This window comes from Mastigoproctus giganteus, chromosome 3 (assembly GCF_048544385.1).
Source record: "Mastigoproctus giganteus isolate SK-2022 chromosome 3, ASM4854438v1, whole genome shotgun sequence".
Lineage (NCBI taxonomy): Eukaryota > Metazoa > Arthropoda > Arachnida > Uropygi > Thelyphonidae > Mastigoproctus > Mastigoproctus giganteus.
The window spans coordinates 120,413,763-120,440,012 of NC_143577.1; positions in this window are offsets into that span (position 1 = coordinate 120,413,763).

Below are 26,250 nucleotides of genomic sequence, written 5' to 3' on the forward strand. Positions count from 1 at the left end.
TGGGTATGTCTGCTGGGACAAACGTTGATGACATTGTAGGGCAGATATCATCTTTTAAGGGCACAAAAGGTGATATTGTTGTATACATTGGCACTAATGATATTAAGAGTAGGAAATATAGGACTGACTTAACAAATCAAGGGCAATATTGAGAAAAGGTTAAGAGTTAGGATTAAATTTGAAATAGTCTGCATTTCTGCACAAACATAATAGGAAGAAATATATGATGAGAGCCTTGTCAATCAATTCAGCCCTTGAGAGACAGTGCAAGGGTCATGGGGCAAAATTTTTCCCAGCGTAGTCTGTGGTTGTCAACAGGATAGACAATTTTTTACAGGAATAGGATACACTTAAATAGAATAGTGTGCAAGAATACTAATTCTTGTATGCATTGAAGTAGTGTTAAGTGCATCAGAAAACTGCTAGCTTGAATGAATACATTGACTAAAATATTAACTACAGGCAGAGGTGTAAATGATTCTTACACTGTTTCTGTTGGAACATACAAGAGTATGGACCAAAGTGTCAGGGATTTCATGACCTGCTGATGGAACAAGCAAATACATAGCCTGTGTTAGGGTAATTAAGAGTAAATATAGGTGCATATATACCTGCATGTGCAGGTATATATGCACATGCAGGTGCTCCTAATATGTGCATATTAGGAGCATACTAATTAAATTTGATGAATTAAAAGCATTGGTTTAGTCAACAAATGTGGTTATTGCAGGGATATTGGGGACGTGATGTCACTCAAACATAACAGATGCAGACTTTAAATATGGAAGTAAATATGTACAGATAGGAGAGGAGGGGAGGTGTATACTTTCAGTTAAAAATCATATAAAATCTAAAACAGTGAATCCAGTTTACATGGATGGTCATTGCAATGTTGACTCAGTTTGGTGTGACATCTGTACTGGGAAAATAAAAATGAGAGTAGAAATGTGTTATAGGCCTAATGACAGTGAAGAACAAAACTAACTACTATACAGAAAAATAGAGTAGGCCTGTAAATCAGAATATCTTATAATCGGGTGTTTTTACTTTCCTGGAACATCTGGGTTGGCCACTCGCACACTATCTCACTTTTGTGGATTTATTAGATGCTTGTTTTCTACAGCAGCATGTTAGAATTGCAACAAGAGATAGCACTACCCTTGATCTGATTATCACTAGTGATTCTTCATTCATTAAGAATCTGCAGATAAAAGGATCAATAGGTTGCAGTGATCACAGTGTATTGATGTTGGATTTACTGAAAGATTTAACTACCATCAAGGGCAAAGGGATTTTTGCTTTTGTAAAGGTGACTACAGTTTTAAATTTTAAAATGGTGGGACTAACTAATGATGTTACCAACAACAAATTCTAAGTGTGAAGTATTTGGAGAAGTAATTGTAGAAGCTACAAAGCTTTTTATATCAGTTACTGTTCAATGATTTGACCTAAATGGATAAATGAACTGATGAGACTCATGGCAGAAAAGAAAAAATGCATGGGATTATTATAAATTATTGGGTGATACAGAAGCTTATACTATATATAAACTAGTGTGCAACCAAGTCATAAATTTAAGTTAGGCAAGCCAAGGGAGATTATGAGAAGTCTTTGGCAAGGGATACAAAGAAAAACAGCAAAGACTACTTTACTTACATAAATAGTAGAAGGAAGGGGATGAATCACATTAGTCCACTAGGGATGAATCACATATTCCATTAAGCTCAGTGCTGATAGCATTCTTTGTCTTGCTCAGAGTACACACATGAGGGGTCAAATTCAAATTGAGGCAGGACAGGTGGTAGAAATTTGCCTTCAGCCAGTGGTAGTTGATTGTTCAAACAGAGTTCCATCTGTTGTGAAGTGAGTAGTTTGAATAAATTCAAGGAAGAACTAAACAAAGAATTGGAGGGGATGAAATTTGTCTGATGCTACATAAGGTTGTTTTCTTGCATTATTTGCCGCTATTAATGCAACTACTAATAACATTAGTTTTATTTAATATACAGGGTGTCTCAAAAATACACAGCATAACTTCAGGAATGAGTTCCTCATATCTAGACAATAAAAATATTTTATATCAACATAGTTCCCGAAATGCTTGGTTCCCGAATTATTATTAACCAGAATGTACGCCTACCCTGTGAGTTTGTTTGGAAGTACATGGGGCCCAAATAACTTATCACCAAAAACACCTGCCCAGATGTTGAGGCTGAACCGCTGTTGGTGATGTGAAGGAAGAATTGCATGTGGGTTTTCCTCAGCCCATACATGCTGATTGTGAAAGTTTTGGATTCCGTCTCGTGTGAATTGTGCTTCATCTGTGAATATCACTAAGGCAGGAAAGTGAGGAGTTGTACCACACTGCTGCAAGAACCACTGGCAGAACATTACTCGCACAGGGTAATCTGCTGGTGACAAGGCCTGTACCCATTGCAGATGGTAAGGATACAGTTGGTGTTCTCGCAACACTCTCCAAATAGTCGAACATTGAACAGCCAGTTGCATTGCTATTCTGCGTGTGCTGATTCCAGGAGTGGCATGCACAACATCCAAAATTTCCTCCTCTACTTCAGGAGTCGTAGATCTTGATCGTCCTCTGTCAGCAGCACGAGGTTTCAAAGTCCCATGTTCACAAAGGCGGCGATGGATACCTTCAAACGTTTTCCTGTCTAGACATCTTCATTCTGGGAACCTTTCGTGGTACAAACGACGAGCCTCCAGAGCATTGCCATCCACCAAACAGTACATAAAGTGCATATCCACTTGCTCCTGATTTGAGTACACGGTGGGAATAGAAAACCACCAGATTCTGTCAGTACCTTGTGATGAAGGAAATCACCTGCAGGAGATAAGACATTCCGGTTAATAACTAGGGAACCAAGCATTTCCAGAACTATGTTGATATAAAATATTTTTACTATCTACATGTGAGGAACTCATTCCTGAAGTTATGCCGTGTATTTTTGAGACACCTTGTATATATATTTCAGTGTCACATTTTTAAGAGTTTCAATATTTTTAGCCTGAATCTGTAGTGAAAAGGGGGTGGGGGAAGGATATGATACCACTTTAATGAGGTGGCTTTAGTTAGCTAGGCACAGAGAACTATGAAAAAGCTGTATAATATTCGGGTTCCAGTAATGTTTGAGAACTTGAAGCAAGATTATGCATATTTCCTTCATGGTTGCAATACATTGTGGGAAATGAGAAGTTACTTTAGACCTGAGGTGGGCAATCCTATAACTATTCATCACAATGAATTGGCTATGAAGGTGGTGAATTTGAGTATTGCCATTTTTGGCTTCAACAATAAATGTAACAAACCTTTTTTCCTGATGGCATGTGCTGCTTGCAACTTGATGTTGCATGTTTTCTTCTCTTTCCAATGTGCGATTTTCACATTTTTCCCTGCTTCAGTCATTCAAAAATAACTTATAATCGTTACAATTTTTACAGTAAATTATTTACTATATATAATAATAACTAGGGGCTTCGCCCTCTGCTTGCTTTTCTCGCCGACCCCCACACATGCTTTTCTATGTAAAATTTAGAGGTATGACAGAGTAAGTTGAATCTTTTCTACGCAAAAGACACATCTGTCGAAACACACTGATCGATATCTAATCATGAAATGACCTATGTAATTATTTACCTGTGCATTTGTAGCAACGTAATTGTCCCACCCACTTGTACCATGTGACCACATCCCTCTTCTCCTATTGGCTAACCGACCACGCGACATTCTCAAGGTTGAATAAATATCACTATGAAATTATTTACCTGCGTTTACATAAGTCACTTAGGAAAAGGCCTTTTGCTTCGGGTTCCATAATGCATGAGGAATATTGTTGCATCCAAAAGAGCAGGACTAAAATATTTACAAACTATACAAATATTTGCAAAATACCAAACTATTTACGAATATACAAAATATTGGGACAATGGTCCCCATATTAATATACAAAAAACGTTACAATGGAACATAAAATGATAGCAGATGTGCATGATCATGTATTAGACAGTGAAGCACATGCACAAGGTTGTTGAATGTTATTGAGGCAGTTATCTTACAATGCATCCCACGTACGCATTCTACATTGTCAACAGCAAGTGTCTGTTCTGCCCAGTAACCCATTTGTGTTTCTTCCATTTAATATTCATTAACCTCATGCATGTGCTTCACTGTCTGATTTGATGTTCTACTGTAACATTTTTTGTATATTAATGTCAGATGAAGGGACCCATTATCCCGATATAGTAGAGGTATGGTCATAAATAGTTCAGTATTTTGTAAATATTTGTATAGTTTTGTTATTATTTGTATAATAACATTATACTAACATAATCAGGAAATGGTCGTTGTACAGTAGTTATGAACCTGTACATTTGTAATGATGTAATTGCCCTCCCCCTTCTTCCATTGGCTCGAATAAGTGACGTAATTGTCCCGTCCTCTTCTCCCATTGGCTTAAATAAATATCACTAGGAGGAAAACTTTTTAATGTATAGAGAGATAATGACACTATAATACCATTTGAAATTATTAACAAAATAGGTTTTATTAAACTCATAGAATACAAGCTCAATTTCTGTGCTAAATTGCTTCCATGTGACATTTCAAGATTCTTACTCAACCGTATCATCAAACAAATGCAATGGGGAAAAACAGAAGATTTTTGATTATGCACTTTGTGGACTGTGAGGTCGAACATGTGAAACTGTTATACTCAAAAAAAATTTTCAAGCACCTGAGTTTTTGTTACATTGGATGATGCACCTGCAATAATTGGAGGTAAATTGGGGTTTCTCTTTTGAAACGGAATTTGAATGAGAATGGCATGAAAACCACATAGCCCTCCATCCATTGCATTTGCATCAGGAGAATTTGTACACCAAATCCCCAAATCAACATGTTGAAAAGTTTGATAGATTTTATGGTTGTGAAACTTGGAAGTTCCGTCATCCATTGATGGCTTGTTGATGATTGTGACTTTGAAGATCTTATTAGAACGACTGAACAGGGAGAAAACTACTGGAACAAATTACCTCTTTGATTCCTCAGGTCTGTGCAGGTATCACAGTGTATCGTTACCGTCCTCCCCACACTGGGTGAAAAGGTCCGGGTTTGTTTTATGGGCTTTTTTTTCAGTGTGGCTGAGTTAGTCGGTCTCAGGCGTAAATAGCAGGGGTTTTCATCCGGCAAAGCAGTCAAATAGATCAGAGAACGCATGTAACCTCCATGGCTTCACTTCAAAAAAAAAATAAATATGAAAATCTATTTTTCATTTCACCTTTCAGCCTGGCATTGCATCCAATTGGATGTAACCTCTACCCTAAATTGGATAGTGAAGATCCAATGCATCCAATTAGATGTAACCTCCATGGCTTCACTTCAAAATAAAATAAATATGAAAATCTCTTTTTCATTTCACCTTTTAAAGAACACAAATGATCTGAATGATTCTGGATATAAAGTGCTTAGCATCATAGCCCTAAATGCGCCTTAGTCTGAATGATTCTTAAGATCATTCTCGGTGAGAGATTCATTGATTTCGGCTGACTCTTGCATGCCATGAAATTGTTTTCTCATTAAATTGCTTTCAAATTTCCAGTTTTTCAGTGAAAGCCTTTAATACACCTTTGCAGTCTATCACCATAATTAATTTCCCTTGAAGTTGCAGTGATACTTCATTAAGTTTTCGAAAAATCCAAGCCATATAATAGATGTTTTTGTGTTTGCTAAATCTGTGTCTCCTTCGCTTTCTAAAAAGCTAATTATCGTATCAAAAAAGTTTACAAAAAAAAAAAAAAAAAAACCTTACACAGTTTCCTTTAGAAAGCCATCTGACTTCTATATGTTAAAGAAGCCCCACATATTGTTCTTCATTATCAACACAATTTTCTGAAAAGGCAATCATTTACTGTGACTTTATGATGGTTTAAATAACTGTTCTGAGAGATTGATAAAGAACTGGACTAATAGTTTTTGCAGCCAGATGATGTCGGTGCATAATGCAGCGTATTGCAAGAACTTTGGAACATACTTGCTTCAGGTGGGCTGTAAAGCCTTTGTCTTCCAACCATGGAATTAGCACCATCAGTGGCACAGGATACCACATTTTCCAATGGTACTTGTTTTTCAACCAACCATGTTTTTATGGCAGCAAAAATGGATGCTCCAGTACATCATCATCATCATATTTACACTCATTGAAGCGTTCCCTGAGCAAAGGCTCAACAACGCAAATTAACTATTTACATCGACCTATTTGGCCTTCCAAGCCGCAAGGACTCGCCTTACTGCCAGGAAGTTTACCATCCCTAGCCCCGTGGAGGCAGGTCGCTACTACCCTTATTTGCACCATTTTTAACATCACTCTAAGTGAGTAGAATTCTGATTGCTTTGATCAAAACCACAATCAAAATCTATATGATATAATTTAAATCAAAAGTTTATATTTCAATTTTGAGTTCAAAAGCACCATACATAATATACAATTCAGCAACGACAAGCAGTTGCAATATAAAACTAACATCCGCAACATGTGGGAATATTTGAACCTAATAGTTCAAGTAGTGCCCTGATCACTACGTATGATATTTACATCCTTAAGATACATTATGAAAACTTTATATATACTTTCATTTTCAAAGAGCCTCTGCATCTCATGAGGAGTGGATACACCTAGCTGGCCGAGCAGCCTCTGCCTTGGCACGTCATATAATTGACATTGAAAAATTACATGCTGACTATCCTCAATCTGCCCGCAACGACAGCGATCACTGTCCGCAAGGGCCAGTTGATGAAGCCGCAACGGAAGTCTGTGTCCAGTAACAACCATAGCCTGGAAAACTCCAAGTTTAGGCCACTTGCGTATCTGTTCTAAGCGTGAGATGTCAGGCATCATCTCATACGTCACTCTGCCCTTAGAGGACATTGTCGAGCGCTCCTGCCATAGGCAGTGAACCTCTAGCGAAATTCTTTTACTTTCAACCTTCAAGTCGGGTCTGCCGTATACTCTTCCCACATCGGGGATGCTCCAGTACAGTCAGTTTCTATAGATTTTACAAACAACATCTCTTCTTGAAATTTACAATCATCATCGAAGCAGAGCCTTATTGTCAGTAACTGGATTCATCAATCTGAATAGAAAATTTCCTCTTTTTTAGTTTGTCAATTAGCTGCTCTTCACTGTTAATCGACATCTCGTCGATTATTCTTCGAATTGAATCGTTCAATGGCAATGGAAATACTGAAAGGATTTTGATGTGTCACTGTCTTAATCACAGTTTGTACTGCAGGTCGAATAACACTCGGCAACTAAATGAGCACTGCCAGTTTTTGCAATGTTTTCTGCAATTTTATAAGATGCAATCATTCCATCGTCATTTGTTTGTGTGTTCTTAAATAATGAAGAAACAGTATTACGTTGCTCAAAATTTTGTTTTAAATTTTTAAAATATTCAATATGTTTATCAACTTTATCAGGATGTTTCCTTTTTAAGTGATCCAAAATTCTTGATGGTTTCATAGTCTCATTTAAAAAGCACTATTACACATAAGACACATAGGCTATTTTGAGTCAAATGGGCTTCCAATAAAATCATAAGCTAGATATTCGTCCAGATACTGTCGCCCCTTGCTTTTCAGCACTTGACTTGATTGTTGATGGGTTGACTAACTACAAAGAAAAATAATAAAATATAAACTATTTTTATTTAACTCTCACAGCCCATGTCACTTACAAAAGTACTGTGGATCAAAAATAAAAACAACATCCACAAGGAAACAATAAATCAATTGTTCGCTTAGAAAGCAGAAACAACATTATTATTATTATATTAGGGTTACCCGTAACTGATTACATAAACCAGTGTTTGTGTCTTTAAATTGCGTGTGCTCTCTGGTTGATTTTGCTGGATGATCATGGAGGGCATTTAATGCCTATGAAAAGCAAAGGTTGAATTAAATCACACCACTCTTCCTTTTATCAAAATTTCTCACTCACTCCTAATATAATATAACTCTATGTTAAAAATCAGTTGTCTCAGGAGAAAAGAAAACCCAGTGAGAGAAATTAAATATTAAGGAATAAGATGTCGTCAGGTGGTTGAACTTTAGAGGGCCACAAACCATTGTAATATTCATGATTTTTTCGCCCCCCAAAGACCAATTTTCGATATCGTTGAGAATCCCTGGTGTAGATGTACAGTCAGATATGAAATTCTCTGAGCAGGGCAGATAGGCTGCCAGAACAGCTCATGGTTTTTTTTTTTTGTTAGTGATGTACAGAAAGTTTGCTAGCAGGGATAAGAAGGTGACTATCCTTTTGTACAAAGCCATGGTTAGGCTGCATCTTGAAATATACAGCTCTGCTGCAATGGGTTCAGAGGGAAAAAACCAGATTGGTGAAGGAAACAGCAAGGTGCTCGTACCTAGAAAGGTTTCATTTCTGAAAATTTCAACTTCTGGAGACCTGTGAGGTGATCTGATTGAGGTGTTTAAGGATTAAATAAGCTGAGTGTCAATGGCATTCTTCCTCTTGCTGAGGCTACACACGAGGGGGCATAAATTTAAGTCGAGGAAAGATGGTTGCAGGATAGATGTGCGGAAGTTTGCCTTCAGCTAGCAGGTGGTTGATTATTGGAACAAGCTTACATCGGTTGTTGTGAAAGTGGCTTGTTTGAATAAATTCAAGGAAGAACTGACAAATTCTTGGAGGGTATGGATGGAGCAAAGTGTGTATGTTTTTTTTTTTTTTTTTAACACTATATAAGCTTGCTTGCTTTTTTGCATCATTTGCTACTGCTACACTCCCAAACTTCAAATTCTTGCTGGCAGTCCCCTTGATTTCTTCGTAGTATACAGAGGGCTTATTATTTCCAGCAAGGTCGTTTTTATGAATGTTATTGCATATTAATTGACCTTGAGGCATATACTAAAGCAGAGAAATCTTGTTTCCAAATTTTAATCTCTTGTTGGCAAGATTTTTGTTGGTCCTCATCCAAAGGTAGAACTGCTTATAAGCATTTCCATCTGTCTCTGTTTTCAGCAAGGCTCCTTTTCAGTGGTTCACTCACTTCATGCATTCTTTCTTGCCTTTGCTCAATCAATACTAAGCTATTTTATTTCAACCTTTCCATAGCACAGTTTTGTTTTTGTGCCGCTCTGAGGACGTTATACAGGGTGTTTCAGTTAAACGTTTCAGAACTTCTAAGAGGGGTAGGGTACATCCTGACAACTCGAAATCATATAGCAATGTGGGGTCGGAAATGCTTTCCTGAAGCGGTGTTGTACACAGAAGCACCATAAAAATAAAAGAGACCGTAAGTGAGAAATCGTTTTAATAATACATGAAAAGAAGCAAAAGGTACATGGATTAAAGTAAGTGTTCGAAGTTTCTTCAACCTCGTATTGCTTTCGCACAGTGGTACCTTGGAAAATGTGCTACAAATCCCCTTTTTCCTGCTGAAGTGTTGTTTTCCGATGAGGCATCCTTCACAAGGGAAGGAATTTTCAACATGCATAACGACCATATCTGGGCGGTCGAGAACCTGCATGCAATATGACGTCGTGCAGCACAGATTCGATTTTCGGTCAATGTATGGGCCGGTATTATGGGAGATCACCTCATCGGACCTTACCTGTTACCGTGTCGTCTAACCGGACCTATCTACTTGATCTTTCTGCAGCACGTATTGCCACAACTTTTGAGAGATGAACAGATTTCTGCATCGACGCAACAGACAATGTGGTTCCAACACGATGGAGCCCCTGCCCATTATAGCGGAGATGTTCGTAACTACCTAGATGTCACATTTGGTCAACAGTGGATAGGACGTGGTGGTCCCGTGCGTTGGCCTGCTCGGTCACCCGACCTATCATGTCCTGATTTTTATTTCTGGGGTCATATGAAATCGCTAGTTTATGACACCCCTGTTGACAATGCTGAGGAGCTGGTTGCAAGAATCGCAGTAGCTGCCGAAGAAATTCGCCTGGAGTATTCCAGAATGTTCGGATGTCCATGCGTCGGAGATGTGAGGCGTGCATTGTAGCCCGTGGAAGAAACTTCGAACACTTACTTTAATCCATGTACCTTTTGCTTCTTTTCATGTATTATTAAAACGATTTCTCACTTACGGTCTCTTTTCTTTATGGTGCTTCTGTGTACAACACCGCTTCAGGAAAGCATTTCCGATCCCACATTGCTATATGATTTCGAGTTGTCAGGATGTACCCTACCCCTCTTAGAAGTTCTGAAACGTTTAACTGAAACACCCTGTATAAGTAAAGAAGTCTTACATAAGTAGGTCTGACGTAGCCGACTGGTCAGCAGCGCGAGTGCGTTAGCACACGTTCTTTGAGTGGACCGGGGTTCGAACCCGTCACTGCTAAATACGATTAACAATCTGTATTGATTGATTTATTGTAAACTCTACTGACCTGGTGGTTGTGCCGGAGTATAAACAAGAACATTTTTTCTTCTTTTTTTTTTAAAGAAGAATATTGTTGTAAACGTTGGCACTCAATACATTAAGAGTAGGAGAACGGCTAAATTACTTAACAAGTACAGATCAATGTTAAAAAAAAGGTGCTAGTTAGTGCTGAATTTGAAAGTGTCTGCAATTCTGCCCAGACACAATAGGAGGGAGTATATGAAGAGAGCCTTGTCAATAAATTCGGCACTGGAGAAATTGTGGAGGGCTCGTGGGGTAGAATTTTTTTCAGCTGATGTGCTTGTTAACAGGAGAGACTGCCACTACATGGATGGGATACATTTAAATAGAAAGGGTGCAATAATATTTGCTGATGCTACCAAGACAGTGTTAGGTTGGTCGGAAAACTTAACTTGGTGTGATACACGATAGGTTAAGAGTAGCCGCTGGCAGAGGTAAAAGTGATTCTTGCACTGCTTCTATTAGAATGATCAGCAGCCTGGAAAACAAGTTGCTGGGGATGCCAAATACTGCTGGGAGTCATCGCGGAACAAGTAAATACATGGGCTGCGTTAGGGTAGCTAAGAATAAGAACAGGTGCATGTATACACCAATGTTAGGTGTATACGTGTACACCAATGCTAGGAATTTAGTAAATACGTTTGGTGGATTTGAAATGCTGGTCAAGACATCAAAGGCAAATACTGTTGTAATATCAGAGGCGTGGGGTCACACAAATAAAATGAATGCAGAATTGAAATTTGAGGGGTGCAATATGTACAGGAAGGATAGATAGGATAGGAGGGGAGCAGGATGGATTATGCTGTTAGTTAAGAAACAAATAAAATCTGGGGAAATGCATCCAGTTGACATGGGTGGACAGTGCAATGTTGAGTTAATTTAGGTGTGACAAGAACTGGGAAAGCGAAATTGAAAGTAGGAGTGTGTTATAGGCCTAGTGACTATGTACAACTGTACAGAGAAATAGAGTGGACCAGTAAATCAGACTATCTTATAATGGGGGATTTTCACTTCCCAGATATTGACTGAGACTTCTAGGTAGATTACTTGCACACTAGCAAGGCTTTTTTTGGATTTATTGGATGATTGTTTTATACAGCAGGGTGATTCCCTGTCAAGTGGCCTATTTTTGAAGATGGTCCCTGCTCGACCATCTTCAATCTTGTTGAAACTTGGTGTAGATGTTTGAGGCAGCGCTTGCGGCACCAGCACCATTTTGTGGAGGTCACTTGTGTTACTCGGAGCAAATCACAAAAAAATTTCAAATTTTTAAGTGTTACTGTTGCACAACATTGAGAGGTAGTGCTGTGAAACTTGGTATACCTAGTTAACTTTTGGCAGACAATGCAAAACTTTTGGTGTCCAGGTTCAAAAACCTTCACATTTTTTACAATGCGGTCTAAAGCTGCCACAAAAAATTAGTCGTGACAAATTTAAGCAAGAATTTTGAAAGTCATAACTTTAAAATAAAAACATTTGGTACCTTCTACTTTGGGCATTCCATTTAACATTTGCATGAATTCAGTCTAACTAAATATGAGCTCTTATATTTGTTTGCTGGCTGAGATATTTTCCTTCAAAGATAGACTCAAATTTTGACCTATTTTTAGGGGCAATTATCTTAATGTGGGACCTTCAATTCTCTCCTTTTTGCCACCATTGGAAAGAGCAGGTTTTAAGGAACAAGAATAATGTTTTTAAGTTTTGTGTCTTTGCACTAAAGGCCTAAAAATGGCCTTAAACATTTTATATTTTCCACATAATATTTGCTATTATAATTTTTGCATAATATTTGCGGAATATTCCACATAATAATATAAGGTTAAAATACTTTGTACTCAACAATTCAATAAAATCTTCTGTTGGTTGTTAATTGCTGTGTCCAGTGTATCTCTGTCAGTGTGTATCCATTGCTTGAATTCAATAATATCTTCTGGTTAATTTTTTTCAAAAATATTCTCTAGAAACGTTTTTAATTCATCTATTCCTGGACATTTTTCACACCGATGAAGCATACAATCTTTTGACTCCAAATCACAGACTTTTTTTACCAATGAGAACCTTGTAATCACATTCAACAGGAATTGCTGCTAGTATTAACTCGACATTTTGATGGATTGTGCATACACATTCAGAATGTGTTCCTGGTTCACCAACTGTGACACACCACTTGGGTCGAAGTTCACAAAATTTAGAAAATCCAATGTCAGATCCATTTCTATCTCGATAAGTTATAAATATTTCCTTCAAGTTACTGAGTAGTAGTTGCTTTTGCATTTGCATTTTTATTGCATCTGAATTTCGAATGGAAACGAAATATTTCTTTCCAGGTCATATCCGACTAAATTCATTATCTTAAAAAATTTCCATCACCTTTTGCTTTACTCACTCAGAAAGCTTAAGAAAAGCTCAGAAAGCTTAAGTGTTACTGTTGCACAACGGTGAGAGATAGTGCTCTGAAACTTGGTATACCTAGTTATCTTTTGGCAGAGAATGCCAAACGTTTAGTGTCCAGACTCAAAAACCTTCACATTTTTTTACAATGCGGTGTAAAACTGGCACCAAAAATTTGTCGCGACAAATTTAAGCAAGACTTTTGAAAGGCATAACTTTGAAATAAAAACCTTTGGTACCTTCTTCTTTGGATATTCCACTTACCAACTGCAGGAATTCAGCTTGCTCTTATACTTGTTTTCTGGCTGAGATATTTTCCTTCAAAGATTGGCTCAAAATTTGAAAGTAAAATTTGACCTATCTTAAGGGGCAAATATCTTAATGTGTGACACCTTCAATTCTCTCGTTTTTGCCACCACTGGAAAGAGGCAGAGTTTCATCTATAAGGATCATGGTTTATCTGTTTTGTGTCTTTGCACTTAAGGCCCTTAAAACTTTGAAAACGTTTTGTGATTTATTCCGCATAATAGAAGTGACCTCCCCAAAAAAGTGCTGTTGCCTCAAGCATACTGTATTTTGAACTGGAATTTTACACAGCTTCATTTGAAACCTGATTAAACATCCACACCAAGTTTCAACAAAATTGAAGAGGTCGAGCAGAGACCTCTAGGTCAATTGATATGGAATGACCCAGCAGCATGTTCGAGAGTCAATCAGAGGGAATAATACTCTTGATCTGATTATCAGTAGTGATTCTTCACGCATTAAGAATCTGCAGATCTGCAGATAAATTAACCGCTTGGTGACAGTGATCACAGAGTGCTGATGTGGGATTTAATCAAAGATGTAACTACCGTCAAGGGAAAAGGGAAGGGTTTTTGCCTTTTTAAAGGTGACTACGATGGTCTGGACAGTTTTTAAAGTCTATACAGTGGAAGCAACTGTTGATATTATGTTACCAACCGCAAATTCTAAATAGGAAGCATTCAAGGAAGTTATCTTGTAAGCTACTAAGCTTTTTGTTCCCATTAAGAAATACTGTTCATGGTTAGGCCTAAATGGATGGCAGTTGAAATAACGAGACGCGTGCAGAGAAGAAAAATGCGGGAGATGCCTATGAATTATCAGGTTACACAGAAGCCTGTGGTAGATATAGGCTGTAGATAATCAAGTCATAAAGAAGGTTAGAGAGACGAAGGCATATTACGAGAAATCTTTGGCAAAGGATGCAAAGAAAAACAGCAAAGAGTTCTTTACTTATGTAAATTCCAGGAGGGGGATGAATCAGTTTGGTCCACTTAACATAGATGGTTTAACTACGGTTCGATTGTTCGTTTGGTGGTTCGATTGTTGATGATTCTGTTCAAGTAGCTCACAAACTGAACGAGTATTTTGCATCTAGATTCACACATGAGGAGTTATTCCGTGATGGGAATGCCAGAAGTTTATCAAACTTTGGCAGGGAGCTAAATGATTTTATTATAACTGAGAGAAAATTAGAGGAGAAATTGGTGAAGTTCAACATAAGAAAGGCACCTCAGGTGGATGGGATCTATCCAGTTACACTGGTGTTCGAAGAAATTTCACATTTTTAACCGGTTTTCGCGTTGGTATGTTACATTAATGACTAGCATCACAAATAGAAATAGAAACAAACGATATTAATAATAGTTAAGGCAAAGCTAAGTAATATTTGACAAGTGATCTCAAAATATACCAAAATGAACATTTGCAACCTTTATCAACAGTTTTTGTAAACACGACAATTATGCTGAAATGTTATTAGAAGCCTTCAATTTGCTTCAGTTTATCATTTTAAATGGAAAACAAATTGAAAAGAAAGTTCACCAGGTGCAAACTAATATTTAGTTGAACCGCCAGTGGCCCTGATGACAGCAGCTCACCGTCGAGGCATTGACAAGATCAATTTTTGAAGATAATCAACTGATAGTTTGTGGTTCCAAACACGAATTATGAAGTTCACAAAGGTTCTTTGGTTTCTTTCTGGCAACTGCAGATTCCACACGGTGACAACAGTTCTCTATGGGATTCAGGTCTGGGCTGTTTCCTGGCCAGCTATGAGTTGTAACGGACTGTTCTTCCAACCATTTTTTCACCTGTAACAAATGTAAACACATTACTGTCGAACCTCTAATGAAGAAATGAAGCTAAAGTAACTACAGAAGTGCCTATTTACACTTTTTGCCTGATGACAAGGAGCAGAGTCGTCCTGAAAGATGCAGTTACTTGGCATGTTGAAAAGGTCTCTAAATGGTTGGCAGCAATTTTCTTTCAAATATAGCCAGATATCCATTGGCATTTACGGAACCTTTTATAAACTGCACGTGACCTACTCAGCGATACGAAATAAAGCCCCATATCATTTGGGCGAATCGTTTGTCTCCCATCAGAGTCATGCAGGTTGAATTTATTCTCATCCGAAAAAATAACTGACTTCCACTTCTCGAGGGTCCATTTGACATGCTCCTTACACCTAATTAATCGTGCATTTTTAATTTTTGTGTGAGGAGGGGTTCCTAAAACGGACTTGATGACAGCAACAAGTCCGTTTTTGAGGAGGCGTCCTGTGACTGTTACTGCACTTGCTACCACTCCTCTATGTTCTTCCCATTCTCTTTTCAGTTCAGACGAAGAAGCTTTGCGGTTTTTAAGGCATAAGCGCTTCAAAACGCGGTCGTGTTTTGGTGTAGAGACTTTTTTCCTATCAGTAGAACCAGTATTCTTGAGTTTGGAAAGAAATCTACTCACTGTTCACTGATTACAAGACACTCTATAAGCATTATGACGGGTAGAACATCCTTCCTCACGTAAAGCAACAATAACACTCTCTTCGTGGCGTCAACTGCACGTAACTCGCCATCCCGATACAAGCAAGGAATGACTGCAACTCTTGCAGGGCGTGCTGAAAGTAACATAACTGAAAGTAACAGCTAATGCAATATTGCGTCATTACCTACGCGTGTCAATCTTATCTGATGCAATCTGTATGAAATATTACCATATACTTACGTTATTCGGAGACAATTACAATTTTATGGGGTGGGGCGCTTTCTTTGAACACGTGTACATTAAAGGAGGCAGCAAAGGACGTAAGCAAACCCTTAGCCATAATTATGAGAGCTTCCTTTCACTCAGGGAAGGACCCCATCGACTAGAGGTGTGCAATCCTGAACCCAATTCACAAATAAGGATCAAAGGGTGACAAAAGTAAATACAGACATGTAAGTTTAATTTCTGTTCCGGGGAAATTAATGGAGGAACTGGTTAAAGAAGCACTGCAGGATCATGTAGACAAAACTGCAGTTATAGGTAAGACTCACCATGGGTTTGTTAATAAAAATCTTGTCTGAACAATTTTATTGGTTACTACAAAGAGGTCACAAAGGAACTGGATGCAAAAAATAATTTTCATATCATATTTTTTCTGGAGCGCTTTTGGATTTCTTTTGGATTTTTTTTTGGATTTCTTTTGGATTTTTTTTTGGATTTCTTTTAGATTTTTGGATTTCTGGAACGCATGGAAAACTGTGCACGTTCGAACAGTATGGCATTATGGGCAAGTTGCTGCTCTGGATAAAGAGATGGTTGAGTGGGAGAAGACAGAGTGATAATCAATGGACACTGCTCTTCGTGGACTACTGTTATTAAGCTCTGCAAATTGCAGTGTCTGTAGCATAGACGCCCGCGAGGTGAGCTGACTGAAGTCCCAAAACATTATGATCACCTACATACGACGTTGGTCCTCCATGTGCAGCCAAAACAGCTCGTACCCGGCGAGGCATGGACTCTACAAGATTCCTAAATGTGTCTTGTTGTATCTGGTACTAACACGTAACCAGCAGCTCCTCTAATTCCTGTAAGGTCCGTGGTTGAGTCGTCGCAGATCGGAGTTGCTGTTCCAACACAAACCACAGATGCACGATGGGATTGATGTCTGTGGAATTTAGAGGCCAGGGCAATACCTTGAAGGTTTCCTCATGTTCCGCGAACCAGTCTCGAACAATCCGGGAGGTGTGGCACGGTGTATTATCCTGCTGAAAGACGGAACCGCCAGAGGGGAAGACCGTTGCAATGAAAGGGTGTACCTGGTCAGCAATAATGTTTATGTAAGGTATATTCATGGGGCACCAGGGGTATCTCCCATCTTCGCTGATGTTTAGCTACAAAGTACAAAGTAAAAAGTGTGTTGAGGGTCAAATGGCACCAGGGATTTCTCCCATCTCTGCGAGTATTCACTGTATCGAGGGGCAGTACTCTGTCAGTCCAGAGATTTAAAAGTGTGTGGATAATGTGTTGTGTATTATGTTGTGCCCATTGTTCTTCTGGCCGTCGTACTCCTAATGGGGCCTAATCTTGTCCGTACTATGCCAAGGAGGCTGCTGGCCAGGTGTACCCTGTAATTTATTGTACTCTGCCAGGTCCCACCACCCAATTTATGGGGTTTCAGTGGCTGGGTTTTCAGCGGCTAGGTCCTAAAAAAAAATCATAATCACGGTGGTATTAAAATGATCGTGGGGTTTTACGGTAACATAACAAGTTCTACAGACCTAATGCGTTGGGCAATAGTTTTGGTGTTAATTTAAATTTGGATGTTGGGGACTTTCGTGGTGTATAGTCAAGAGAAGGGTAGGGATACTGAACCCTGGGGGAAAGAAGGAGAGTAAGGAGCCGATAGGGTCGATGGCCATCAGGGTGCCCGGCACATGGATGACTGGACCCAGGGTATCCCAACAGAACGTCGCCCAAAGCATGACACCGCCGTCAACGGCTTAGTTTCGTCTCACAGTGCATCCAGGTAAACGACGCACACATATACGGCCGTCCACACAGTGCAACAGGAAACGTGATTAATCGAACCTGACGACCTTCTTCCAATCACTCAAGGTCCAGTTTCAATGCTCGCGTGCCCATTGTAGTCGCTGTTGCCAATGAACTGTGGTTAGCATGGGCACTCTGAGCGGCCTGCGGCTATGCAGCCCCATTTTCAGCACGGTTCGATGTACTATGTGTTGTGACACATTACTCCTGTCACCAGCATTCCAATTACCGGCGCGAATTGCGCCACAGTCTTCCTTCTGTTGCCGCGTATCATCCGGGAGAGCCTTCGCCCACCTCGAGCATCGATGAGTCTTGGTCGTTAGCATTAGCAGTAGCAAAGCAAGTGATTCAAAAATGCAAGCTTATATAGCATCAGCCAACAAAAAAAAAAAAAAAAAAAAAAAACCCTTATAGAAGAAGAAGAACTCTTTATTATATACAGAAGGCACAATGCTGTATACAACTCCCTTCACGGCTTCAAGCCAGGGGTTTACATAAAAGAAATTATACAACATAATAAACACTCCTAACCCAAGCACGGTACTAAGTACTATAGGTTCTAATGCCTCTCGTGTTTGGGGTTTACATAAAAAAAAAAAAAAAAAAACACACGAAGAAAAAATTTAAGACTCCGGATATGTTTGAACACTGGGGAGATGGATCCATGGCAGTGATGAATAGGCTCCGGGAACAGGTTCTAACGTCCTCTGACGTGGTCCTGGAAAGGAAGTTGACTGCGAATTTGTAGAGATCGCCGTCCAAGGACTGTATGTCTTGCAGCATTTGCAAGGGTAGGAACCGATCAGTTAGCTTTAACCGGTTTGGAATGGCCTGTGGGATTGGATTAGCCCTAAGGCTTGGGACCGGGATTCTCCATCCGCAGTTATCCCAGAAATCTGGTACTGAAATAATGCCGACCATCATTTTGATGGCAAAGACGCGTCTTCTCTCGTGAATGATGGCAGGAAGACGTCTGATGTTGAGAGCTGCCGCCATCTGGGTGGTCCTTGGTGCAGGGCGAAGCCGAAATTTCCATAAGGACCACTTCAGTAGCCAGAATTCCCCCGCGAAAATCCGTCTAAGATGGGTCGTAGCAGTTGAAGTCCAGACTTCGGCGCCATAGAGTATGACCTGATAGACACATGTCTTAATATATCTGCACCCAACAGCCTGGTCATGGACATGCATGAGTTGTTGTTTAATCATCCTCCGGAGTCGACAGAACTTTATTTGTAAGTGGTCTATGTGCGGTAGAAAGTAGAGCTTTTGATCTAAAATAATTCCCAGATCAGTATGTTGTTGGACAGCAGAAATCGCGGATCCTCTTAAAATGGGTTGCACTATTGTTGGGCTCAGTTTGAGAGAGAAAGTCAACTGTTTTGACTTCTCGGGATTGATGTGAAGTCCGAAATCGGAGAGGAAGGCCTCAAAGTTTTGGATTTTCTGAAGGATTAAGGCATTGATGTATTCAGCACTGTCTCCAGGGCTGATGGGAGTGAACAGTTTTATGTCATCGGCAAAGGTGATGATATCAGTTCGGCTCGTCACGAATGGCACGAGAACAGCTAATAACAAGATTCCGGACAGGATCCCGCCTTGCGGGACTCCAGCTGTAATAGTTCTGGTGTAACGCAGATTACCATCGCGAACAATAATGGTCCTGTTCTCAAGTATTGTCGGAATAAACCAGAGCACGTCTCCACCAATGAGGTAATACTCACGTAGTAGCCTTGCCAACGCATAACCAATTTTCCTTGGTGATTTTAATGTTCACAACTCCACCTGGCTTCCGTTTTCTAGTCACACCGACCCAGCTGGTCGAGATGCTGAGGCTTTTGCAATTACTAATGACCTTGCACAGATTGTTCATTTACCTACAAGATTACCGGACAATCCTAATCATACGGCCAACACGCTTGATCTTTTTCTCACAAACAACCCTTCTAAGTACACGGTCGAAGTGAATGGTCCTTTATGCACGTCAGACAACTTGGTGATTGTCTCTTCTCCAATGGAGCCTTTATCTCATGGCTATTCCCAACCTCGTGTTGTTTGGCATTACAAGAATGCAAAACGGGATGACCTGCGATATTTCTTTTCTTCTTTTCCTTGGTCGGATTACTGTTTCAAAACTTCTGATGTCAACGTTTGTTCAGATCGTGTCAGTGAAATTATTCTTGCAGGAATGGAATCCTTTATCCCACACTCCACTTTAAAATCTCGTCCTAAACCTTGGTTTTCCAATATATGTGCTAAGGCTGTTCAAGAAAAGAATGTTGCATATAGTAATTGGCTTGTTTCTAATTCTTCAGTTTCATTTTCTGCGTACACCAAAGCTCGCAACAATTGAAAAGCAGTTATTAATCTGTCCAAACTAGAGTTTGAACAGGCTAAGAGTAGAAAACTTGCTTCTTGCCATAATGGTAGCCGAGCATTCTGGTCTCTGGTACGGGCAACGTGGAGTTCCATTAGGGGGTCTGCGGCCAAAAACCAGACCATAACAACAGACCCCAATGTAATACTTCTCATATACACAACACAATACTTTCGTCTGGCTTTTACAGAGTAATGTATACTTCACAAGAGTACTTATGGCGCAGTTGAGGGAAACCACCGGTGGCCCCTCTCCACAAACACTATGTACATTGTTTCTCGCTGGCACTCAAAAAACAATCGACGCATGTGGGAACGAGAATCTTATATTAGCCGTTCCCGACTTTGCCCTTTCACCAGCGTCAGAGACCAGTCATTTTCATTCCTACACAAGGCGTGTTGCTAATTGCAAGCCGATTCATTGTACATATTCATTAAATTTTCTGCTCTTCAAAGATTAACTTTTCACGCTTTTAACAGCTTCAAATGTTTGGATCATTATTATCCAAAACTTGGTGGGGGCATGTTTAACTGACAAGGTTGCCACCCATCCACTATCTGCTCTGTAAGTTTTAAAGTATTCGATTGATTCTGAAATCAGGGCGACAGCTTGTGATCTATTCAAATTGACTTCTTAGAAGGCTTTGCTGATAATGTTTATTTGGCCAAAGTGTCGTGCCAAGCAGTTGATTAGGCAGCAGTGATGCTAGATGCGTTACTTTGTACTCCTTGCGTAGTTATAGTAGGTACTCTATTTATTGGCTTAAATAACAGGTTTCTAAATTTGTGTTCTTATGTAAAATGAATGAATTAAATTACAGTAAGTTTTATTAATAAGTGGCTATTTTCGAATATGGCTAGAGAGAGAGAGAGAGAGAGAGAGAGAGAGAGAGAGAGAGAGAGAGAGAGAGAGAGAAACTGGAAACATGCCTTACTTCGCTTTCAATTTAGAAACACCAAAATATAATAATGAGATCCTGAAATAAATATGAATTAGAGCACCAGCATATTCTCTGCAACTGTTTTCGGGCCCGCCATTAGAAAGTATAAATAACAACAAGGACACAAAGAAGAAAACAAGTGTCCTTCAAGTAGAAAAAAAGTTGTTCAGGATAACATGAAAGCATCCTTCGCAACTGAATTCTAACCACCCAGTTTTTATGTAGCAGGTGTCTAATGCCGACTTCCTTAAAGCTTGTCGCCCTAGATTCCTTCACATGGTTCAAAACGGTCGTGCATAGTGATGCCCATTAAAGTATCAAGAAAATTGTAGCAAATGCCAGTAGAGCTCTAAACTGCACTTGCTTATAAGAAAAAGTAGGTGAAACGGATGCTACTAATGAAAGAATTTGAATGTGCTTTTGAAGGAAAAATTCGATCTTACAAATGCGTTCTATTTCAAGCACGAGGAGAAATTTTATCATTGTGTAAATGGGAAAATAAATGCCAGTAATGTGGTTGCTGTATAAAATTCCTTTGCCTTTATACGAAGAGAACCCAGGGTCCTGAGCTGGATATCATCATTCTTCTCTTTCTTGGTGATTCTCTCGCTAAATTTTTTTTTTTTTTTTTTTTTTTGGCTGGTGCAGCATGTCTCAGGCTTCCTTGCACCATATAGCTGCTAATAATTATCACTTAAGCTAGAAATAAAAACGAATTTCATAGGATAAAAATTATTTATTTTATATGCATGATGTTATTTTATTTATTTATTTCATATGATGTGATCAATACACGAAGGAACCAATTTTTTTTCTTGATTCCTTCGTGTATCGTGGCCGGGATATCCAACCAACCGGTTGGTTCGGCACTATCGTGATATCCAGCCCGAGGCGGAAATCGAACCCGTGACCTTTGGGTTGCCAGGCAAGCACTTTACCTACCCGGCTAGCCCGGTCGGCCATGATGTTATTAATAGCGTGGTACAGTCAGTGCCTATAGACTGTAATGGAAGAAAATAACACACATCTCAGATTTTTATTCCCATGAAAATGAATTTGTCGAGTTTGTGATAAATGTGTTGGCTACTTGATGTTTCCTGAATGATGTACAATAGGTCCAGGGTGATTTTAATCATCTTGTGCGTGATACCTGCTCTCAGTAGAGGTTTGGCGTTCCCAGACCTAAGAACAAAATTCTTCGTTATTTTGCATCTCTGCTACTACGCATTATGGGTGATGTATTAGTTAGTATTTGAGGGTTTAGTGTCAAAAATGTTAACAACAAAATCATTTTGTAGTTGATGTTTTTGTAATTAACCAAAAAAAAAGAAAAGTCGTTTGACATTTTCTTGGTGTACCGGAAATATACTTACTGTATCTCTCTAGTACTTTACAATTTAGCTTAAGCTAAATTGTAAAGTACTAGAGAGATACAGTTCCATGACATGATATGCATGTCATGTCATGTCATGGAACTGTATGACATGATATGCATTTTTATTTGTATAAAGTAAAATTGAAGTTATCGCAAAAAGAAATTGAACCCTCTTATTGTAATGGCGAAATGATGCAGACTCTTTCTGCATCAGCCCTCGTGAGTAACAATGTTGGTAGCATCACCGTCCTCCCAACACGGGGTCGAAAAGATCCGAATTCGAGTCTCGTCGATGACATGAGGAATTTTTATGGGCTTTTTCGCAACGTGGCGGAATTAGTTTGTCTCAGGCAAAGGTGGCATAGTTTTTTCTCCCCCAGAAATTCTGATTTTTCATCCAGCAAATAGAAAACGACCTAAGAATACACTCAATTTACAGGCAGTATACACGGAGCAATATGATCTTAGTCGCTGATGCTCCTAAAACACTACTACTGCAACCACTATCTGCATCACTCATATTTATGAAGTTGTTTGTCACTCTTATGAAGTTATGATTGACATGAGAGAGAGAGAGAGAGAGAGAGAGAGAGAGAGAGAGAGAGAGAGAGAGAGAGAGAGAGAGAGAGAAATCCGTGTCCCGTCTGTTTCTAAGGCACAGCCTTGAAATGGGTTTACGGTGGCTAAGATAGTGGACTGTACCCAGATCTTGCAACGCTTTTCGAGACATTCCATATAATGCGCGAGGATAAATCAAATCAAACCAACTACAAAGTTATATAAAGGCAATAAACAGCCTTTCCAATAAATCTACAAGTGGTCCCGACGGATTTCCCCTCTTTAATCTCACAATATGCAGTTTCTGTGCGATTAATCTGTTGCATCACATCTTCAACCGTATCCTCGAGACTGGTATCGCACCGATAATTTGGAATGTCTACCATGCTTTACCAGTTCCAAAAACTAATAAACCAAAGATCCCAGAAGCTACAGTTCAGCCTCTATTTCCTGTGGACTACTAAAAGTGTTTGAAAAAATGATACAGTCCATCTTAGTCGATCACTGCTTCAATGGGCGTCCACAGCATCTTCATACTGTTATTCCTAGGAGGTCTACTCGAACCGCTGATGTATTCTACATCAGCGGTTCATTAAATTTTTCCATTTTTAAACAAGGGCATAGGGGAGTGAAATATCGCCGGTTCCCGCAAGATTGTCTGAGTAACATATTCACTATACAGGAACTCCCCGACTTACGTAATTCTCGACTTACGGAAATTCGACTTTACGTAAGTTTTTGCTGGCCGGTGAAAACTTTAAAAAAAATTGGGAAACGTATTTTACATCCCGTAAGAATAAATGGAGATATCGTGAAAATATCGTAATGTGAACCCAATAACACATTGGTTTTTTTTTTTTTTTTTTTGTAATTCGTTCCAAGTCCTTGGAAGTTGAAAATTTCGCTATACTACTAAGCTATTTATCTCTGTAAATGGTCATATTTATAAGGAAATTGCACTACACTTTCATCGTTATCATATTTTCCCGTTAAAGAATCAATTTTGAACGCCTTTGTGATATTTTTCTAAGGCACGTTTCTGGAGATCACGACCATAAAACAATAAAAACAATTTGCATTTTTGGGTTCATTGGACTTTTCTGTTAGTGCACCGTTTTATAAAAAAACTTTTACTACCCTTTTATAATTGCTATTGCAATTATAAACGGGTAGTAAACTCGATCTTCTTGCATTTGCAATAATACCGATAACTGGAATTGTGTGGGTTTTTACGTTATTAATATGTGAAATGTGTTCCCCTTCACTGAAATCTTCAATCATATAAAAAAAAAATAAATATATTTTCAGAATCTTCTCTTCATTCCTATTTACTTATTACAATGGTGAAGGGAAAGAGACCAACGGAAAGTGCAAGTGCTGGCAGTGCTAGGAAACAAAACCAAATTGATTTAGAAATGAAGATGAAAATGAAGTACGAAGCAGGACAAAGTTTGTCATCTATTGCAAGGGAATTAGGTCTCGCTGCTTCAACAGTGAATACTATTTTAAAGGACAGTGCGCATATAAAAGAACATGTCAAAGGATCAACGCGTTTAAGATCAACAGTGATCACAAAACAGCGTTCAGGTGCTATATCGAAGATGGAACAGCTGTTAATAATATGGATGGAAAATCAGATTCAAAAGAGAATGCCCCTGAGTCTAATGACCATTCAAACAAAAGTAACAAGTATTTATGAAGATATTAAGGTTAAGTACGGTGAACCCCAACTCAAGTTCGTGGCAAGCAACGGGTGGTTTAATAGGTTCAAGCATCACTCTAGTTTCCACAACGTTAAAGTATGCGGTGAAGTCGCTAGTGCCGATTCTGCATCTGTAGAGAAATTTTGTGATGTGTTGGAAAAAGTTATTGATGAGGGCAGCTATTCAACGCAGAAAATTTTTAAGATTGACGAGATTGCTCTGTATTGGAAAAAAAATGTCGGATCGAACATACAAAGATGAAAATACAATGCCAAGTTTCAAGGCGTCAAAAGATAGGGCCATGCTCTTGCTTGGAGCTAATGCATCGTGAGATTAAATATTAAAACCACTGCTTGTGTACCATTCTGGAAATCATCGTGCATTTAAAGGCATCAGAGGATAACAATATCTCTCTTTGAGGATTGGTTTAAATGCTGCTTCATTCCCGAGGTTGAAAAATATTGTAAAGACAACGACGTTCCTTTCAAGATTTTGCTTCTATTAGATAATGCTCCTGGATATCCTTCGCATCTAGATGATTTCGATTCGAACGTGAGAGTCATATTTCTACCGCCAAACACGACTTCACTCATCCAACCATTGGATCAGGGTGTTATTTCGAATTTAAAAGCATACCATTTGCGCACAACGTTTTCTCAGGCATTGTCTGCAGTAGACGATGAGAAAAATTTTACGTTAAGAGACTTGGAAATCTTACGATATTTACCATGCCAACATTTATAAGGCCTGGGCGGAAATTACTAAAAGTTGTTTAAATGGCGCATGGAAGAAAATATGCCCACAGCACATAAAAGGCTTCGAAGGATTTGAAAAAGACAAAGCATATGAAGAGGTTACAGATAAGATTGTAAATGTTGCAGAGCTACTTCAGTTGGAGGTTGATGCCAAAGACGTAGAGGAGTTAATACAGGAACAATAGAAGGAATTATCTAACGAAGAGCATATTGACTTTCAGGCAGCGATAGTGAAAGAAGAAAATGCTGATAAAGCTCAAGATGAACCAAATGAGGACCAGAGAGATGGCAATGGCATTTCGTGAAATTGCATCGGAAATGGAGAAGGTTGAGAAGATGGATCCTGACAGCGAACGATTCTTAAAAGTTAACAGAGGGGTAAATTATATGCTTGCTTGCTACAAAGAAATCTACGATGAAAAGAAAAAAGCCACCGTCCAGTCATCCATTAATACGTTCTTTCGTAAGGTTGAGCGGCCGACCCCTTTTAAATCTACACACCCTCATCCTCCACTTATCAGCTGAAGACGTCGATTCTGGCAACGATACTCGAGAGGTGAAACTTACTGACGTTATGCCTGTCTCCTCTCTTTTTTTTGTAATTTTATAATTTTGAAATTTTTTAAATTGCACGCTTTTGTAATTTTTCCTGCGTATGAGATAAAAAATTGAATAAATACAATAAATAATTCTATTTACATGTTCGTCGAACATTTATTTTTTGATTCAATCAATTCAGCGAGCAGAGTTGCGAGTGCTGCACAAGCATGGGGAAATTCCGACTTACGTAAAATCCGACTTACGGGACTTTCCGCGGAACGCAACCCTTACGTAAGTCGGGGAGTTCCTGT